General features: G+C 40.6%; 1 long non-coding RNA gene across 1 annotated transcript; it reads left to right on the forward strand.

The window, feature by feature from the left end:
- The first annotated feature begins 510 nt into the window (after positions 1-510).
- LOC119743586 lies at positions 511-10,481 on the forward strand. The gene is made up of 3 exons (XR_005273066.1): positions 511-605; positions 3,819-3,884; positions 10,345-10,481. It is a non-coding gene; the product is annotated as an uncharacterized LOC119743586 (long non-coding RNA).
- Positions 10,482-21,129: the final 10,648 nt, after the last annotated feature.

A 21,129-nucleotide genomic window follows, 5' to 3' on the forward strand; every position in this document is an offset into this window, starting at 1 on the left:
CCTAATTACTAAGCACCGGTACCGCACAAAAAGATTAAGAAAGAGGTGAGATGAAATTGGATAAGTTCAAACAACCGAAATTCACAAAGACTCCATGCATCCATTCCCCAGAAAACATTTTGTACCCTGGTGCCGAGAGTCCACTGTCGCATGGTAACTCGTGCTATCATTATTTCTGACCAAGTCAGGACCTTTGTCGCCCTCAACGCCCAGTCAATCTAGTTTCTTACGGATGATGTATTAACTCCAAAAAATATAAGATGCGCATTGCCTTTGAAATTAAAATAATGCTGGTGCGGGTGGGCGTGGCTTCCGGAGAGCAAGTGTTGACCTAGATACCTAGGTATAACAACAATGTAGAGTGAGGCGCAACGCCTTTTGTTTGATGTAATAAGTCAACAATCTCGGCAGTTTGCCAGCTTACCGCTGCAGCAACGTGAACAATGCGCTTTGGACGCAATGCGCATTATTTTGTTTAGTCGTGCATTTTACCTCAGTTGGAATCTGGATCTACGGGAGTAAACAACGGTTTCTGAGCTACATGTACTTAACAGGGAGCCCGCAAATGAAGAAAGAGTAGGAATATTCCTCTCAACGCGTCCAAGGTGAGAGTTGTAGGAACACTGAACCAGTTTCATTTTTCTTCAGTAAAAGGAAAGATTAAATAGGGATGTATTAAGATCCCATATTGATTGAAGGTGGATCTGCATGACGAGCGACTATGAAAGCTTGCATCCATGTAGTAGACCTATTATGCATTCCGTTAGACAGTCATTGACTATGTAAACATTTCATTGGAGGGATATAGGCTTTTGGTGACGGATATAGACCCTTCGTTTTTGAATCTCAGCTCAGACTTAAAATGTTATCTCACACTCAAGACAAAATAATTGCAGCTTCGATAAAATAGAAACCTCATCTACAGTCTTGAAAGGGCTATGTTCTTGATAATTGTTCTCATTAACGCTCCTCCTATTTAAGCAGTCACGGGCAGTCAAAATTCACTTCCACTTCCCCTGCTATACTTTTAACAAAGGCTATACTGGTTACCAGCAGTCAGATCATCTGTCAAGCAAGCACTATGTCTAGTCAAACTGGGTCAACAGCCAAAGCAGGCAAGTTATGGTCACAGCTGTCTATCACTCACCCGGAGTCAAAGCATAGCTGTATCTATCAATTTACTTAATCAGTCCAAGGTAGTCAATCCTGCCTTATGTGGTCTGGGAATTCTTAAGGGATGACAATATAGTTACTTGATTGATTTTGGCTGCAAGGACAGCTTGGCAGAGAATGTATGTTTTTAAAGATGTCAAGTTTTAAAATATGAGGTTCAAATATAATCAAAAGGCGCTTATGACATAAATTTTGATTATGACAATTTATTGCTCAGAGTTATTTTTTATGGATACATCGCAAGAAGATGAGTTCTGGTTATTATGATGATAGTAACTTAAACCTTTTGAGCAATCGGGAAAAGTTAAATAAACCTTAAATGGAAAACCCGAATGAAGGTTTTTATTATTTAAAATCGGTTGTCCATTAGTATTACGTGAAATACTTGGGGTACCTCAAATTATGTCCAGCCCACTTTGCATTCCGATTTTGGCAATGACCAACTTGCCGTTCGGTCAGCCGACAAATCCTGGTTAGTGCGAGATCGTATTTGCCCCCCCCCCCCAAACTTGGTTTTGGATCCCCGGTTTTTGTTTATTAACGAAAGGTGGCAGGCGAATTTTTAAGATGCAAGTCTCGGGCAATCATTAGCATTTTCCCCCGAGGGAATGTGACATTTCGGGGTCTCGGGGGCACGATGGGGCGAAGCGTTGCTCCATAACGCATGCAAGGCCCGCTCGCCAGAACCTCCGCCGAACGAAATCCGCAGCTCCGGTAATTAAAACGGTATAAAAACATCATGAATTTTACAAGAGCCAATTAGCATGGAAATAACACACGTGGAATATTTTTCTGATACTCTAATATTGTAGGGGGTCTCAAAATTCAAACATGCTGACCTCAGAATAAGGGATTAGGCAGGCAAAGAAGTTTGAACCAGCAAATGTTTGGAGAGGGCCCTCAGATTCAATCCCTCAATCTGTATAATTTTGAAGTCTACAAAAATCCATTCATTCTACTCGTACTGTAGAATTATGAATGGATATAAGCTGCCCTCGCGTATACGAATAACATCTGCGACGTCATGCAACACGAAATAAGACGGTTTTAATAGACGTCAGGAAACCTGACGGACTGACAGAGACCCCTGGATGGGAAACGTTCTTCCTGAATCCTGATTTGATACAGTAATGGATTGATATCGTGTATTTGGTGTTTTCATTTCCAACGTGCATTACGTATTCTAACGTTCGCCGTAAATTGTGTCCACTCAACCTCACAAACAATCCTCCCTTTTCCTTTTCGCTTAAATATAAAAATGTGATACTGCATATTGGCTGGATACGATTTATCATTTTAATTTTGAAAAAAATCGTGTTTTCGTAATGCGATGAATTTATTCCGTTTTTACCCCAGACTCCGCATACAAAAACAAACACTGATGTAAAGCACAGCCAGGCACCACACGTGTCCAAAAAAAATATTGATATGCAAACGATCCAATACCAGGGTGAGGGAGCAGGTAGTAATGGGAACGTACTGCTCGACACCATGTGACGATTTGTGACAGGGATAATCCCATGTTCCTATAGGGCCTACCCTATACACACGCTAGACTATTGTTTCATAACACATCTCCCTGGACATAGTCTCCAAAAATCTCCGAGATTCCGGTTACACAATGACCAACGCAAGAGAGGTGGGGTTGGTTTCTTGCTACAGGTCTGAATTTGTCGATGGACTGGTTGCCGAATATTTTGGTGCTGTTTTACATCGAAAATTGAAGCAGATACTTTGCATAGCTGTGGGAGGGTGCTTTTGTTCTACTTTGAAACGCACGGGGAAACCCCATATATATGTTTGTCACTGAATTATGATAATAAAATAATGTCACCTCAAAGATGGCTGCCGAAAGCAAAGGGTCTGGTAAGAACAGGTTGAAGCAAGATTTGTTCGTGGTAACTGCGCATGCTGGCCAATGAATACTGAAAACAGCTCTGAAAAGTTGCAGTAGAAATGCATTCATGGGTTTTTGTATTCTTCGGGGTAGATTCAGTCGTAAAACGATACCCTAGTGGTTTGGTGTTAGCCCATTCAATTACATTCGAAATACCTTGGGACGGCAGGGTCGAATAGCCTCCTTATCAATACCGTACCAAACTCACGTTGCTGCCAAACTATCGTCTTTCTTCTCCTTGGAGAGGCGAACAGGCTCCGAAGTCACGCGTGCCGCGTTCACAGACCGTGGAAACCGCGCCAGCTGGGCACGTGTTTATAATCAATGCTCATTTTGGCGCGCTTTTCCCTCCCTATGCTGCCGACCGAGCGCTGCGGTCGCATTCCCGCGCAGTGTTTTGTTTTTGCTTCTTTTTTTTTTTACCTGTGATCCCAAGCCGGCCCAAGAGATCGGTTTGATCTGCGCTCGCTGATGGCGCCAACAACTTGCTTTAACCGATGTCACATGCCGTGCGGAGCTTTCCCTGACGTGCGAGGCGTCGCATACCTTTGCATGTATGCCGGACGTTTACAGAGTGGCTTATTTGCTTGTGCGTAAGTGGTTACTTCAATTATGCTTCATTGTGTATTGACTCGGGCGGTGTGGATTTCGTTCTAACTACAAAACTTTGTCGGTAAATCTACCTCATCAAACACGCCAACTCGTATGACTTGGAGTTTATATTTTCTATCGCCGGTTGCCTCTACAGACTCCACAGGGTGGCTGCAAGATGAACACCTGCTAAATGATGCTCTCTGATGATGCGTCCGTGAAGGTAGGCAATTATGCGAGAAGGGTCTAGCAATTAATTAATAAATATTGTCTCAGATGTTGCAAGGAAATGAGCCCCGGGAATTGAAGACCGAGACAGCCCAAATGGGCGGTGCCATCTTAAGCCAGTACGAAGATTGCGAATCCCTTGAAGATGCTATCGACTCCTAAAGACCCCCGTCTCAGATTTCTCAGTTAACCGACTTTCCCGTGCCCTTTTTGGGAATTTCACAGCTCTCTTTACCGAGAGCCTTTTAGTCGGTCCCAACGGGAGGTGTGTGGGTGACTAACGCACCTTGCGGACCTGGTACTTTGGCGATGTCAACAGTGTGTGTTACTTAGGGTTGTTTGTAACCTGGGAAGAAGTTACTTCCAGATCATTTGCGGTAATGGGGTGCACGTGCGCACATGTACCTAGGGGAGAGGATCTATTTCATGCATCGTTATAATATCTTGGCAAATGCGCAAACTGTAGGGCTCCGCAGTCCGTGTATTTCCCTGCCTCTCTTTCGTAATGTGACCGAGTGCAAAATTCTATCCAAAGGGCCAAACTGTGAAAGACAAATTTAGATACCAAAAGGGTGAAATTACTTGTTACATCAGATGCGCTTAATATGTAGAGAGCATGAACAGCTTTTATCTTCAGACAAAATATTAAAGAAAAATAATTCACATGTTTGATCCGGTTTCAAAATTTATATTCCCCCCCCCAATTGCCGCAAGTTTTACAAGGCAATGTGCATTTCATTAATCTGACTTGATTGGTGTGCATTTTTCCTTCTCAAACACATAATTGCTCAAACTGTTAAATAGAGTGCATAACAACTAACCTGTTAAGAGTTCAACTTTAATAATGGATACTATGCGTATTAAGAAAACAGAAGGCGTGCGCTTCTGGTCGGATCTCGTACTAGATTCCGTTGCTAACGCGCACAAATGTATGTGTTTACCTGCAATCGTGGACCCCTATTGTCCCTCTTTTGTTTGTACTCAAACTTTTTAGCAAGACCTCCCATATGGTTTGTACACGATCGGAGATTCGGAACCTTCGGAAATTGTGGACTCTATTAACCCTCTATTGATCAACGTCCCCTATTGAATGCAGAAACAAACCCACGTAAATAAGTGTGCCCGCCTACACCCATTTTGAAATCACTTTCAATTTTAGTTTTATTCCAAACGATACCATTTTTATGCAGAATAGTTTTACATGGTATTAAATACTGGTTCTGTCTTCATTTTGAACTAACATTTTTTTTTCTTTTCGTTAGGTCATTTTGGGGGTAATTACATTTTTTTAATTTATGTTTTAAATACATTGCAGATAGGAAACCGCTTATGAACATTCCTGCTGTCAACCTTCCTCCTGTTTTAACAGTCACAGACAGTCAAAATTTTCATCCACTCCCCCTCTGTACTTTTAACACAGGCTAGTCACCAACAGTCAGATATTATGTCAAGAAAGCACTGTGACCAGTCAAATTCAATCAACATACCCATGAACATACCAAGTAGCCATGTTATGGGCACAGCTGGCTTATCAAATATCCACAGCCAAAGCAAAGCTGTGTCGAGTTACGTACACAGTAACCGGCCAGCTCTTGCTTTATGTAGGCTGAAAATTCTTAACTGTTGAAAACAGTCACATGATTGATTGATTTTGACTGAAAGGACTACTTCGCACGGAGTGTATGTTTGCATAGGTAACAATGATTGTTATAATGTTGTTTCTTTCTATTGCCTGCGTGAAAACGTCATGGAGGCCGTGTGGTATCTCTTAACACATTGCGCCAGTTAGTCTTTTCTTTTCACGTGTTGACCGTATACGCAGAGGAAATCGTCCTGACGTACCGGACATCATTGTACAGCAACGGCCATCCTGCTGCAAACCCATCAAACGGCCAAGAATGAAAACCGTCACACCTTTTTTTTTGTCCCGGAAATTAAATATCAATTTGCGTGATTTGGCCTTGATAAAATCAAGGCTTTTTGAGACAAGATTCTAATGTAGCTGGCAACATATGCCCAAGATGCACCTGTCTTTATCAATTAAAATTAACATAATCGAAGCAAGGAATTGTGTACTAGAAATTATGCACTAGGCCCAACCTCTAAACGATAAGCCACCGCGAGAACATTTTTTTTTTCAAGTTGATTGGAAAATACAATGAAACCCAGATATTCAAAACGTATATGGATTTTGAGATGTTTTTTTTAAAGAATTTTAAATCACATGTACATTACATACGCCAGTGGATATGATTGTTCTTTTTTTTCCTTAGAAACTTTATTTTGATAAATAAAGTTGCGTTTCGTCTTAAACAGAAAACATGATTCTAATTCACGAACCTGTTTATGATTAACAATTGACCTTTATTATGAAAAGCAGATGATAACCAACGAAAATAAACAGCTTGTGGGTTTCTTGAAATTCAAGTTAGTTTGCCTTAACAAAAAATATATATAATGAACGTATTGAACTTGCAATTCACGTAACATGAACGTATTGCAAACATAGAAGTATTTGATAATGTCAAACGGAGCATTAAAACAAATGAAGTCATTAAGAGAACACATGGAGTCGTTGAAAATTTAAAACTATTAATCAAACATTAGGATCATTAATGTTTAAGAATGCCAAACGCAACATTAAAACAAATGAAACCATTAGAAAAAAAAAAACAGAATCTAATTCCGTGTTCTTATCAAAAGTTTAGTGAGATGCATTCACGCCTCACTCTTCCGATATTTAAATATTTCCCTTTGAATGTCGGCTCGCATAAAGGAAACAGAAAGGAAAAGAGTTATCAGAAGCCATGTAAAAATGCTCCACGACTGTTTTATTAATTATACCACGTGAGAGCGTTAAACTATAATGTACATGTTATCCTGTCAGCATGGCGATCTCACCAAAAGGAAACACGTATGGGAAATTTCACATAGGTCGATACACTCGCAGAGCATAATACATTATTCTGCAAATTAAAGTAATATGCCATTTAACTGCATGAAAATACAAGGACGCCGTTTTGAGGTAAATCATCGTTCAACTGCGGGGTGTTTTTACTTATTAAAGCGCCCGTGTTATTTCCAGATACTTAATGGCGCTGTTGGTGTGAAGTTACTTCATACAGTTACTTTTACCATGTCAGAGGTTTTTGGATGAAATAAGGAGTTGACAATTTAACTCACTGTAACAGTAAGGATTTCGCAAATTCAACAAATAAAGGAGAAATGGTGCCCGTTTACAGGGTGTGTCAAAAAGGAAGAGGCCGAATTAGAAAAGAAAAAGTGTGGCTCGCTCCATTTCACAAAAATAACATAGGGATAAGGTACATGTTATTGACTGGAAAGTGTTACAATTTCAAGTAATTCGCATATTTTTTTGCCGAGTTATGTCTATTTCAATAAAACAAGATCACAAAATTCAGATATCAACCACTGATGATATAATTAAATACAATGAAACATGGACATTTCCCCATCTCCATGAATGAACCAGAACTTGCAAAGGAAAACATACAAAAATTGCCATCAATATGTCAGAAAAAAATTGACTTGTTCCTGTCGTTCTAAACAAAAAATCTGGCATTAAAAGGAGTTTCAGTTCTGACTCAAATTATTACAATCTCATTGGTATATTTGAATGCCTGTGTGTAATCTATGATTCTCACTCAGTTCGATAGCTTCCAATGGTGTTCCATGGACAGCTAGAAAAAAATATTTTAGTAAAACATGCAAAACTTCTGATAGCATGGATCATTTTCAGGAATTCTTTCTTGTTCAGATGAGTGGACGAACTTGCTCGTTTAAGACATATTTCACTTGTTTATCAAAATAATTTGATTGCTTTTTTGAGAAACAAAAAGTATAAGTCCAAGTCTTTTTTATCTTTGACTTAACCTGTACAAAAACAAACATTATGGCAACTTTTTTGTGAATGTAAGACAGGTTTCTGCCTGAGGTGACATAACTACTTTTTCCCATGAATATGAAAATTTGCGTTAGCATAAAAGCAGGAAAGGCAAACACTTTACGAAATGTCAATACAGTATAATTTAGGGTAAAATGGGACTCATCGGTGCCATTAAGCAATATCGCCATAAAACCTTGTAGTGTTTTTCGGCTTTTTTTTAAGAACACGTACATGTCCTTATTTCTTAAAGGGCCTAACACGTCATTTCCACTTGGGAACATATTTTGTGAAACTTTCTACTCCTCTTAAATGTAAAAAAAACCTTGTTGACGTCCCCTATTGGTTAATTTCATTGAAAAGTTCACTTTTTGAAATTAAGATTTGCCATGCATTTCCTGACAAATGAGGGCGATGTTGTTGTGTGCGTCATTTTAGGAAGACATTGTATAGTTTATGGGTTTTCTGTTCAAATTGTGAAACCAGAATTTGCTAATTGCAAACATTTGTGAAAAACCAACATGTCACCGAAGAAAAGAAAATTTACGACAGCAAAATATCCAAGGTTCTGGCAGGTTTTGGTATTGAAATAGCTGTAACATTGATGTTTCTGCCTGAAATGACATCACACTTTTGCTTGTGAATATTAACATATCCATAATCATAAAAACCAAAAATGGTAAAATTGAAATTTCAAATACGGTCAAATGGGACGCAAAGGTGCATTTACAAAGACAGCATTAAAACAGTTACATTGCATGGGCCCTTTAAAAAAGAGGACTGAAATCGACGGTCGCGATGTCTGAGTGAAACAACGCTGTTTCTTGCTATAGCAGATATTTTCCCGAGGACATCCTTTGGCCTTAATGGCTTGCAATGTGTGATGGTACGATAAACGTTCTTCGGTTTGCACAGGTCTCGAGTCCGGTGGATTGGTCCACAGTAGCTGTTCGTTCTATAGAAATTGCAGGTACTTCGCAGTAGCAGTTATATTTGCTCTCCTTGATTAATTGCGACCCAAATGTCCTTCACAAACGAGGCAGGTTCAATGCCACACGAAGATAAATACTGCATTGCCGCTCGATAGCATCGACACGTGTTCATGGGTGGAACCTTGTCTGTCACAGAATTGGCAAATAGACGAAAAATGAATGTAAATACTACATTCCCACTGTTTGAAAAGTCATCAGCGTTGTGCGCTCGCAGTCAAACATTTTCTGAATGTGACTTGAGATATGCAGGAGATGCAAGTCTAAGACGAGACTCTACGAGAACCACAAGGGATCTGTGAGGTTCAGGGTGTTTGTTTCAGAAAAGGGGTAAGAAATGGTATGCCTCCGCAGAAACTAAAGGTGTTTCCACTTATGAATTTTCGGGGAAACACAGTAACGATTACAGCATGGGAATTTCAACTGACCACAATTGGTTTGTCATCTGAAAAATAAGCCAAATGTTATAAGGGAAACGATTTAAATATTTCGTGGAGTTGACCTTGTCAGTTCTTGAAAAATCAGTCGCGAAAAATAAATGTCTAAGATTCGTTGTTTTGCTAAACCTGAAAAGTTTATTTACTGGTCAATCGTTAAAGTGCAGAATTCTTGAGCCAATAACCCAAAGGGTTCATTCCTCACGGTTCGGTTTCTTTTGGTCAGTAGAAAAATGTACGTGACGGATTTGCCATCAGCTAATACGAATTAATCCGGGCCCACTTTGGCTTAATGGAATTGCGCTTCTTTTTCATATTTGACCGGAAATAACTTAATTTATTTGTATAATCCCATAGCTAACGTGTAGCTAAGCCAATTTCGGATGACCAGATGGAAATCAACCTTAAGGATATTATCTGAGTGACCTCTATTCTAATCCCGAGGATGATAGCACGAAGATATTTCATCTTCAAGACTTGTTTTTAGGCAACTTGTGAAATTTTTTCAACCCCGAAACTACGTCAATTATCTTGACCCGTTGAGTTAGAAAGAGGCACCAAAAATAAGGGTTACGAACTGGATCTACGCGGAGGCTGGATATTGATTCCTCAAAAGTATCTCCTTCACCTTAAGAGAAATCAGAAACGATCCATCGCAATGCTGTAGGCGATTACTTACCGATGAATTCCAATAATAACTGTACGAGAAACAACGGTCAAACAACGTCTCGAGTGCAGCAATATTTCAAAATAGCGGGCTAATTGCCCACCAGCTGTTGAGAGAATGTTGACATTTGTATAGTTCAATAGCAGACGCTACGTGTGTCTCTGCCAGTTGTGCAGATGCGTGTGCCAGTTGTAAGTCCCTGTACATCCCACGAGCTGAAAGATAGATGCGTGTCATCCTGCAACGCCGAGTGAGTTTCCTATACTTCTTGTACCACAACCTAAACTACACTGCAAAATAGTGAACAATTAACACCGTGCGGCATTTGGCCTACACGAGTACTTCATACACAGATCTGCAGTGTGTTATATATACCAGAGGGGTATTTTAGTATTTTCTTATCTGGTTATTTTCATATTTTTTTTCTCATCGAATACTGGTTTACCATCTTTCTTCAGGTGAATGCTTACTGATATTTGAAGACGACCGAAACCGTTTATTTGAAGCATTACTTGGCAACCGGAAACCATGATGCATGCTGGGAAAGTTGTAATGGCCCTTCTTCTTAGTCTGCTCGTGTCCCCCGCAGGCTCGTCCGACAGATTTGGTAAGTTGTGACTTCTTCCCTTCATTCAATTCTTTAATTGTTTGTGAACGTTTTTGCTGGTTCAAAGGGCCAGCTTACGTTCCTCTTTATATCTTACTGAATGACCCACTGTCACTTATAAACCGGGCAGTGCTATCGTATAAGGTTGTCCCGTAACGTGAATAAAATGGCTGATTTCGGCCCATATTGTGCACACATGCATGAAAAAAGTGTAGTAGCCTATAAAGCCAGCTTTACTAGCCTTACCTAGTCTTAATAGCCTTTTTAGAACGAACTCATTTCGGTGGACGTGGTTAAACAGAAGTTAAATCTAAAGGTTAGGATTACGTGCCTATACAGGTTAACATTTCGCAGTTCAATTTCCACCAGTTACGGTTCGTTTTGAATGATTTTTTGTTCTGATTTCTAAATCCTGACAGTTTCAGGAAGGAGTTGAATGTCTTTTCAAGAAAAACCTTCCAAATTCGGAAGCTGGAAAACAAAACCAAAATAATAATAATAATAATAATAAAATGTATATCACGTTAATCATCGACAAATAAAGATTGCATTCAAAAGCATTTTTACACACAAGTACACACACATCAAATTTTTTTGAAATTCATGCAAGTTCAGAAAAAAAATTACGTCCTTTTCTTTTTATGCCAGTTCTGAAAAATTGTCTGTGATGAATTGATTGAATTATGAATTGAAGATTCATTTTAACAGGAGCTTTGGGGTATGCATATTCTGTTATAAAATACATCTCATTCAATTTTGCATTTGTTTGGTCATGACATAGGTGCATCCTTATTAAGTCTTTTCTTTTTTTACGAACAAAACGATTGACCACAACATCAGTTCCTGAGGGTCATATAGCCTTCCAATATAAGCACTGACTGTCATTAAATTTTTCATGAATCTGGCCGGCCCAGCAGCGTTTTTCCCTCCACTATGTTTTATGGGGAAGGCCTGTCACGGGCTCATAATTTCACTGGAACAGGCCAGTATATAAAAAAAAGCTGGGTCAATTAGGCGCCCCTGTGTGGCTGAAACAATATTGGATTGTTTCGCCCCAAGATCGGGGGGAACGTTTCCAGTTGACGTCTAGCAGATCGATCTGGGTGAGATCAGCCGTGATACCGGGGGCCCAGGGTCAGCCGATGCGGTGTTGGAAATTAAAATGTTAGAAGGCTCGACGTCACCACGCTTTTGTTTTCTCATTTGAAGTCCAAATAACAACGCCATCAAATTAATAGTGTGCTTCAGATTGGCGGTCCGTTTGAACCGGCATTGTTTGATTTCTGCTCTTCGATGTCCTGCTTTGACGAGTTGTTTTATCGATCTCTTCGTTTCTTAATTAATGGTCAGTGCTGTGCACATTGGTGATTGTGCATCAACTAGCGTGAGGTCGTTGTACTGCTGACAAATATTGCTTTGTGTTGTATTCTGTTGTGCTAGCCTCGTTCTTTTTAAGAGAGCTGAAGCCTCTTTCTCTTTTCTTCATTTTCTTCACGTCGCATTTTGTCACTTGGAGCCATCAGTTATGTTTAACCAATGAAAGCTTATTCTTATTAGACCTGACTTCTACTTCTACTTCTACGTCGATAATTGACAGTGCGTCCAATTGGATATCTCGTCAATTTGCTTGGCGTGCAAGGTGTGGACCAGTGTAGACTTAACACATTTACAAAGTGTACGTGTAGGTGCAGAACAAACAAAAAATAAGACTTGGAGACTGAAGACTTGGTTCGAAAAGTTGGGAGTTCTAATGGTTCTCATTTGGGTTATCGTGCATTTACCTTTAACGGTTCTCTCTCAGATGTTTCGTGCCTGCAACTCCTGCAAGACAATTTCCCATGAATGCAGTTTGTCTTTGGGGGTCAAAGATCAATGCTCTGTAATTTCAGAACATTTTATTTCCATACCTTCAGAAATATACAATGTGACACGGAAGAAAATTAAGAACAATTGAATAACAGTTGAATAGAAATATATAAATGCATATATAAATATAAATCGAATGAAATATACAACATGAAATATACAACATTAAGGTATGGAGGCACTTTCAAGAAGCCGAGGCTTGTACTGAAATGTCTTTAAATGAAACAGCATCGACGTTAATCGTGGTCGTATTAACTTACTGTTACTGATATGTATTTCATCTAATGATCTTGCCGGATTATAATCACGACGAAGAAAGTTTCTGAAGCAGGGTGCAGGTTTTCTATATATAATGACCTCAGGTCAAGTGGTTGGTAAAAGTTCAAGTTGGCTATTTCCTGCGTTGAATTCGGACACGTCTGGGAGCAAGTCCTAATGCGTACGTCTACGCTGAAGCAGAAAAAGTGTGGTATCCATTATTGACATTTTCGTGTCAGCCTAACGATACATTACAGTCTTGATTATGCTGTTTACCGGTACGAAAAAAAATAGAATTTCTAACAAAATTAAACTTTGAAGTGTATTAATCAGATAATATATTTGCTCCTAATAGCTGGCACTACCACAGACAATTGGACAGTTGACATGTAATGGCTAATAAAATATAGGTCACTATGATTTGACAATTTACAGATATGTGATGCACCTGATTATTTTACAGTGCCTTCACCTGATTATTTACTTACGTAATTGCGGAATGAGTACATGTGCTTCCTAATCCGAATTCACTGTATCCCTTGGAATTTGATTATATAACCCAGCCGTATTAATTCTGTATAAAACCCACGGTTTTGCCCCACGCTGGTTGTCTGTGTTCCAGAGGCGTGTGGTCACCATAGCTCCCTGTAGACTGCAGTTTGTGTATTTATGGATTCGGTCTTGTTCTGTTTAATTAATCAATTATTTGAGTACGGAAAAAGTCTGTGTTCACCGTCTTTAATTTACCGAGTCCTTCATAGTTAAAATTGTCAACTTGAATCCCGGATGGCCGATTGAAGTTCGTCCATCACAGATATATGAGAATCAGTGCCAAACAATCTGCTAAAAAAGCGAGAAATTGAAATAGACAAAGCGATGAACAAATAAAAAATCGGCAAAACATAGTTAAAATAACACGGGTGTTTTATAGGATACCGTACTCCTCTGATTTATGAGGTGTGAGCGCGCGTCCTAGAGACATGAAGATATGACCGTGAGTGACGACTTGTTTCCCCTGATGAATGTTCTTCGAATCGTTTACAGTCTCCATATTACATTCGGACCCTTTCATTCGGCACCGAAAATGCCCAGCGGGATCCCGAGAGCGGGAAACAACTTCGTGTGAATACCAAACAATGGCAAAGCACGATCGGCTGTAAAATCCAATTCCAGCTGTCCGCTTGATGGAAAATTATGGGCATGCGAAATAGAGAATTGGCTGTAAAACGTATAGAGGGAAATCACACCTCCCTTGGTTGAATTATTCGTCAAAGCTTACCTGCATTGATCACGAGTAAGCCTATATTCAAAGGCTATGTCAACTAATTTGCATATAAATCACTTAATTAGATTATTGAAATATTTCATGGAAATTTATTTGTACATTTTGAAATTACATTATTTACAGTGTATACACTTCCATTTTGCACAGCAATTAAATGTGTTTCTGTGATATGAGTCGTAGAGGTATAACTTGAATAAATCGTAAGGTATCTCTTTTTAGAGACACAATCTAAAACATAAAAAGGGCTTGCGCTTAAAACGGTATGTTTTTGTGGGAAAAAAAATAACTTTTTCTAAAAGTCAGCATTCTCGTAACAGTTTTTACAAATAAGTAGTTTGGGATTGGCTCTTTCAGCCGACAAACAGTTACTATTAATGTGAACAAGATCTCGAGGTTTCACAAGTCCAATGTTTTATTCAAGTCAGTTGAAGATTGTATACGTTTTGTCTTGATTAAGGGAATTTAATGTGTGCTCTGGAGGTTTTTATCACTCGTTTAATACCGCTTAGAGTCTGGGTGCTGATAATTACCCGAGCCGGAGGCGAGGGTAATTATCAGCACCCATACTCTAAGCGGTATTAAACGAGTGATAAATACCGACCGAGCACATATTTATTCCCATTCATAAATACCTTATCCGTAAAAAAATTTCAAATAATTCGTTCAAAAAATCCCGATTTTGTTCAACAAGTTCACTTCATGCTTTTTGAAACATCCCTCTAGCAAAATAATGGAGTGTTCAGCTGGCGAGTAAGATGTAAACAACCCTTTTATGGAGATTGACGCACGCGTAACATGTTCTGCGCGATGTCACGCAGAACGCACCTGGGGCGTTGCGTTTTGAATTTAGAACTATACAATTCTGACTCGCTTGTAGTGTTGCGCATGCCTACGTGAGGATTGTGAACGTTCAACCAATGAAACGGTAAGAGGCACTGGATTTTTAGGAGTCCACATTTTATTGTGACACTGGAAAAGTGTTTAAGACCAGCTAGCCATGTCTTTATCATCCGTTTAATACCGGCCACGTGACGGGCTCTCGACCAATAGGAATAGCTAAACTGTCTGAGGTATTTATGAATAACGTTTTAAGCGACGTTTCTACCTTTAAAACACTGCACATATCGTCTCTCATACCTAGGCGTTCACATTGAAAACGTCTCCGTTTTTTGATTACCTCTAAAGACCACAGTACACAAGACTCTACAATGAATGTAACCTGAGAGGAATTACCTGAAGAGGTTTATCATATCTCAAAGCTTCTATATACACAAAACTACATTATTTCGAATATGATAGATTCTATTTGCCGATACCGACTCTTTCCGTGAGCGGGGGAGGGGATAGTCGGTGAAATTATCAAATTACAATCCCTTTGTTTTCGGATGACAAGGATGAGGAAATTTGAGACAAAATGTTCAGTCGTTCGGTGATTGCTCGCTGAACGCTAGCATTAGCTTTCACAGTACAGTGCCATACGGCGAACCACATGCTCCACAAAATCGCTCGATCGTCATATTACAATGTAATTTAATAGGCCCATTTCTTTTCGAAATGAAACGGCAGCATGTGGGAAGCGGGGAATTTCATCGTGTTGTTTTCTTTGTCAACAAGAACGCGCGGGAGGTTTGTGTGTATATTATGGGATTTGTTTTGCATGAAAATATGAAAGCCATCCGAAGCCTGCACGCTCCTGAGTTCTTTGACAATGAATATTAAACGGACGATTTGCTCATCAAATTGAATTTCAAAATGATAAAAGTGGACGCCAGTGTTCATGCTTGGAGACCTAACAAGTAGTATTGAACGTCCTTTACCCCCAAAATCCAACCAGTCGTGGGGAAACCTGCATAGAATTGATCAGCATGAATGCTGTGTGTAGCCCGACCTGTATGTGGATACATTCTCAGTAGGCCAATAACCAAGATCTCCCTAACCCAAGCCTAAAGTTTAATTTAGCGAATAATCGCGTTCGGTGTTCCAACTGCGCATGTGCACATCAACCTTTGCCGATTTTTCTTTCGGGATAAGAAATTGTAATCATGTGCGTGAAAAAGTATAGCGGGGTACCAACAAAATTGAAGAGACCATCGTGTCGTGAAGTATAACATTTTGCAAACAAACTTTGGACAGCGAAGCGTCTTTAGGTGTCTTGTGTGTCAAAACTTTTGTGCGAACCAAAGTTCCATCTCTTTTCGATTGCACGAAAAATTGCAGAATGTAGATTTGGTTACCACCTGCCCCCAGCCTAGGGTGCATTTATCTGACGCGATTATCCCGGAAAAAAAACGTCGAATCTTGCTGTGCACCAGATTGTTTTGGAATAGGCCTACCGAACTGGCTTATTCTGAACCTAAGCCAATTAGCCTGTCCCCAACCAGAGTCCAACCAATTGTAGGCAACCTTTACAGTATGGTGATAAACATGATTGCTATGTAACTCGACCCGTAATGTGGATTCATTCAAAATCGAACCATAATCCTCCAACCAAACCCCACCCTACATTCAACCTATTCTGAACATCTCTATCACTTATGCTTCTCTCAAATGTTATCCTACCCCCCCCCCCATCCCCGCGCTGCCCCAGGTCCTATGTCGGGATTTGGTCACGTTTTTCATACCCCAAGGTGTGGATTTTGGTAATTCAAACTACATTGTTGCCATTGGCGTACTACATGGAAAGGCAATCTCTAGTGCGCCTATGTATGACCGGGCATAGTCGGGGATTGTCACTTAAATTGACAATCGTAGGCAGCCAGGGGAAGGGGTGGGAGGGAACAGTTGATAGGCGCATTAGGTGTAGAGTCAGAAAACGATCGGCGCGTCGCTGTCCTTATGACCTTTAGCGTAGATCCAAATATTTGATATTGAAACGCGCACGACGGACCATTGTGTCTGTGAGCTGTATGCACATTTCAGAGCTGGATCAATAGGGAATGTACATTCGTCAGAGCGTCATGCAACGCACTTATTTCAGGAGCTGTTGTATATGTATGAGGTCAGGTCTCCAGTTTAGAATATTATCTGTAGTTGTTCTCCAACCCAACGCCCAGTCCATGAAATATTCCCTCCCCGAAACATGTTCAAAAGATGCGACTATTAGAGACAGACTTGTTTTCGAGTCACCAAATTTCGAGTCCGAGTCACCTCTCCCGAGCCCGAGTCACGGACACGAGTCACAAAGGTCGAATCTGAGTCTGAGTCACCTCTTCCGAGTCCGAATCACGAGACACGAGTCACAAAGGACGAGTCCGAGTCCAATTCCGAGTCTCCTCTCTCGAGTCCAAGTCACTTGTAATTAAGTCACAAAGGTCGAGTCTGAGTCACGAGACACGAGTCACAAAGGTCGAGTCCGTGTCCAAGTCCGAGTCACCACTCCCGAGTCCAAGTCACGAGTCACAAAGGTCGAGTCCGAGTCCGAGTCACCTCTTCCGAGTCCGAATCACGAGACACGAGTCACAAAGTCCGAGTCCAAGTCCGAGTCACCTCTGCCGAGTCCAAGTCACGAGTCACAAACGTCGAGTCCGAGTCCGAGTCATATGTCATCGTGACAAATAAACATAGTTTTGCAGATGGGAATATAATAGGGTATGTTTTGAATATGACTAACAAAACTTCCTTGATAACTCATACAAAAACAATAATATACAAAATCGATTTTAATAACACAAAATCTGATTTACATTAAAAAAAACAACGATTTTTTTTTTTTAATTTTAAAATCATAATTGTCACAGTAGCAACCCTATTTTGATTGTTGGTTTTAATTTCTGTATTGTAAAATTGTAAAAGGAATACGGCTATATCTGTGCCTGTTGTCTACAGCCACGGGATGTCTTGATCAACGTGAACAGCCGTAAAGGCCGCCCGTCGGACTTGACATCAGAAGTGACTCACTTGTCACGTCAAAACTGTTTAAACTGTCCCCCTGAAGTGACCCATTGACCGAGTGTACTGTGTGACATTACTTATCGCCTCCAAAGTGACGTCCAAACGTGACTTGGCATTTGAATGAATACTTCTTGGGCACTGATCTTGGTGTTTGGCTGAATCTTGCTCACTGCATTGATCTTGGCCTTATTCACGATGGATGCGAAGCCGAACCTTTTCACTGCAAGTGGTGGCTGTTGTTGTTGTTGTTTTTTTTTCTATTTTGAGAGGTAGACTGAGGACATTTGAGAAAATATTAAGTCATGAAAATGAATTAAACTGTTGCAAACTGCTCACTAACTGGATGGACCTGAATTACACAAATAAACAAACTAAAATGGCCTGATGGCCTAATGCCCGCTGTACACGAGAGCTACGTGCTTCAGGCCCGCTGCACACGAGAGCTACGTGCTGGGCAAAAAGTCATTTGAGGCCGTTTGCTCAGCAATAACTCACAAAATATCCCCGTGTGCGGTGAATTTTTGCTGAGCTTTCTGCCTCGCAAGGTCGTGAGGCAAAAATCTTCCCTGTTTGATTCGCCTCGCGAGGGCGAAAAACTTGTGTGCGGTCAACCTGAGCTACCTGCTGATCTAAAATGATAATGATAAATTAGCCTATCAAATCACGTACTCTGTGCACGTGATTTAAATATTTTTTGTGTAAATCCTCTAAAGCCTGCTCACGTTTGACCACATTTCTTAAATCACCGACAAACAAAGTTAATGTGCTTTTATTGGCTAGATAATCTTTTTAGCTCAGCACGTAGCTCAGTTTGACTGCACACGGTGAGTTTTTCGCCTCGCGAGGCAAACAAAATCAAACAGGACGGATATTTGCCTCACGCACTCGCGAGGCAGAAAACTCATAAAAATTCACCGCACACGGTGAGCTACGTGCTGAGCAAACGACCACGGCTTACTTCAGAGGCAAATGACAGAGGAACAAGAGACAAACGTGTAAGGGCACACAAGCATACATGATTTGAAGGGAAAAAAACATAAAAGAGGGATGGGGGACCAGTGTTCTTTGTTCCAACACTCCCCCCCCCCCCCACCACCACACTTCTTTGTACTCTTATCCCCTTTGATATTCATCATTACGGGTCACCCCCATCCCTGTTTTGAGTTTCTCCTCGCAACCCTGCATGCTTGTGTGTCCCTACATGTTTGTTTCTTGTTCCTCTGTCATTCGTGCCTCCGAAGGAGGCCTTGCTAAGGCTGAAATATCAGGTCCTTTTTCATTTCAATCATTTAGTCGGTCGATGATTGCTGTACCACGGGTAAAGTTAACAATAATAATAATAATAATAATAATAATAATAATAATGGTGGATATTTATAAAGCGCACGTATCCACCAGGACTGGTGCTCAAGGTGCTACATCAACAAGGAGGATTTCTGTTTTGTTTCATCAATTTCATTATTAAAAGATTGAGATCAATCTGTGTACAGATGAACATGTATAAGGTAGGGATGAAACATCGTGCAGAATGCAAAATGTTTTTGACAGCGAGAAAAAAACTAAAATATTGCATGACAGCTTGGCACAGGTTGGCCCGTGCGGTTAGGTTCGTTGTCGATCATTGTGGGACCCGGGTTCGAATCCCCATGGTGTTCTGTTTTGTTTTCAAGGTACGCGTTCAGTCACAATACCAACAGCAACTTAGCATGATCAGTAAGCTGTACAGTAGGAAATGTCCGCAAAGTCATGGTTACAGGTTATCATCTTCGTAAAGGTACGGGGTTCGTTTTGCTGATCTCGGCAGCCAAGGCTAGTAGGGTGCCGCCTATGCTTCCTCCATTTTGTGATTCTTGGCCTTCGGGTTATATGGATGGACAGGGAAGGAGGTGAAGTGGGGCGGGAAACCTGAGAGCCCAGAAGGGTCCTATATGAAAGTCGTTGACCAGTCTGATTGCTGAATCCTTGGTCAAAACCGCATAAATTTGTTGGTTTATCTTTATTCTCTGGGTTTTTTTGGTTATACATGTAGTTGATTTATATAGACATTAAGTTGACAAAACTACGGTAACGCAGAGGCTAGTTTAGGTGTGTTGAATTACAGACGTCAAATTATTCTTATTATTCGATGTACGGGTCCATGTAACCGATGACTTTCTTCCTAATAACTGATGCAATGGGTTCCGTTCTAGTAGAAGCAAACTTCCTGCGGAACCTATGTTGTAGGAGGCCCTGGGCCCAAGGAAGCAAGACATATGGGAGCTAGGCCAGCCTCAAAGTAATGTCATTGAAAATTGGAACGTACTGTTACTTTAATAACACTTACTATGGAAACCTTGTGAAGAAGTTTTAGAGTCATAAAATGAACGGTCCAAAATGTTCATTACTGTAAGTTATACTTGCAAAATAGTCTGTAATTGTTGACTTCTTTCTTTACTGCGCCGGACATGTTAAACATAACGCTGTGATGCCGTGTGACAAGGAAAATAAGTCTTTTTATTTACATGAAAGAATATCTGTTCGGTTTTGTAAATAAGCCGTCGACGTGCTCGTGTCATACATGAAAGTCTAATGAAGACGTTCATGACTTATTTCATTCCACGTCTTTCAGCTGCAGACCGTATCCGAAACAAGTTTGGCCGCCCAACTTTAACCCTAAAAGGGCCGGGGCGGAATCCGCCCCCCCCCCCTCATCTTTTTCCACGATAGCCTTTACAAAAAAATCGCGACCCGAGCCTTGCGCATCTTTTGATACCAAAAACATAAAAATTCGACCAGGGGTTGCCGCGAATCGAAAATTTTTCCGGCGCTACGAGCCATGAAAACTGAATTTTCCCATATACGTCGTGTACACAGAGCAGAATTACCATTCGTACATATGAATAATTAATTAGCCGTAATTCCAAAACCCTTTGACCTATAGTCATGAAATTTCTTGGGTATGTTCATGATGAGTTGCTCTATGCATGTACCGAGTTTCAATTTTTTCGTCACTCGATGGCCAAGACCTGGGGGGGGGGGCGGAATCCGCCCCCTCCCCGGCTGAGAGATGGTCAAAATAACCCGGCCTGATTAGGGTTAACGAAATGCATTTAGTTATTTTTCACCCTCTTAATCCACATCTGCATACTCGCCTGTCGTGGGTCCACTGAACTGCCTTTCACGGCAAGGGGGATAATTTGCATTATCATACATTGAAGAAACGGAGGGGGGAAACTGGAGCAAATAATAATTGAAAAAAAAAAAATAATAGAATTTTAAAGCCTTTCCATCGTCGTTTCGGCACGAATCCGCGGTAATTGGACACGATCCCCGCTCAGGTAATTGGCACGGTTAGTT

The sequence above is a fragment of the Patiria miniata genome, unplaced genomic scaffold, assembly GCF_015706575.1.
Source record: "Patiria miniata isolate m_02_andy unplaced genomic scaffold, ASM1570657v1 HiC_scaffold_6, whole genome shotgun sequence".
In the NCBI taxonomy this organism is placed as follows: Eukaryota; Metazoa; Echinodermata; class Asteroidea; order Valvatida; family Asterinidae; genus Patiria; species Patiria miniata.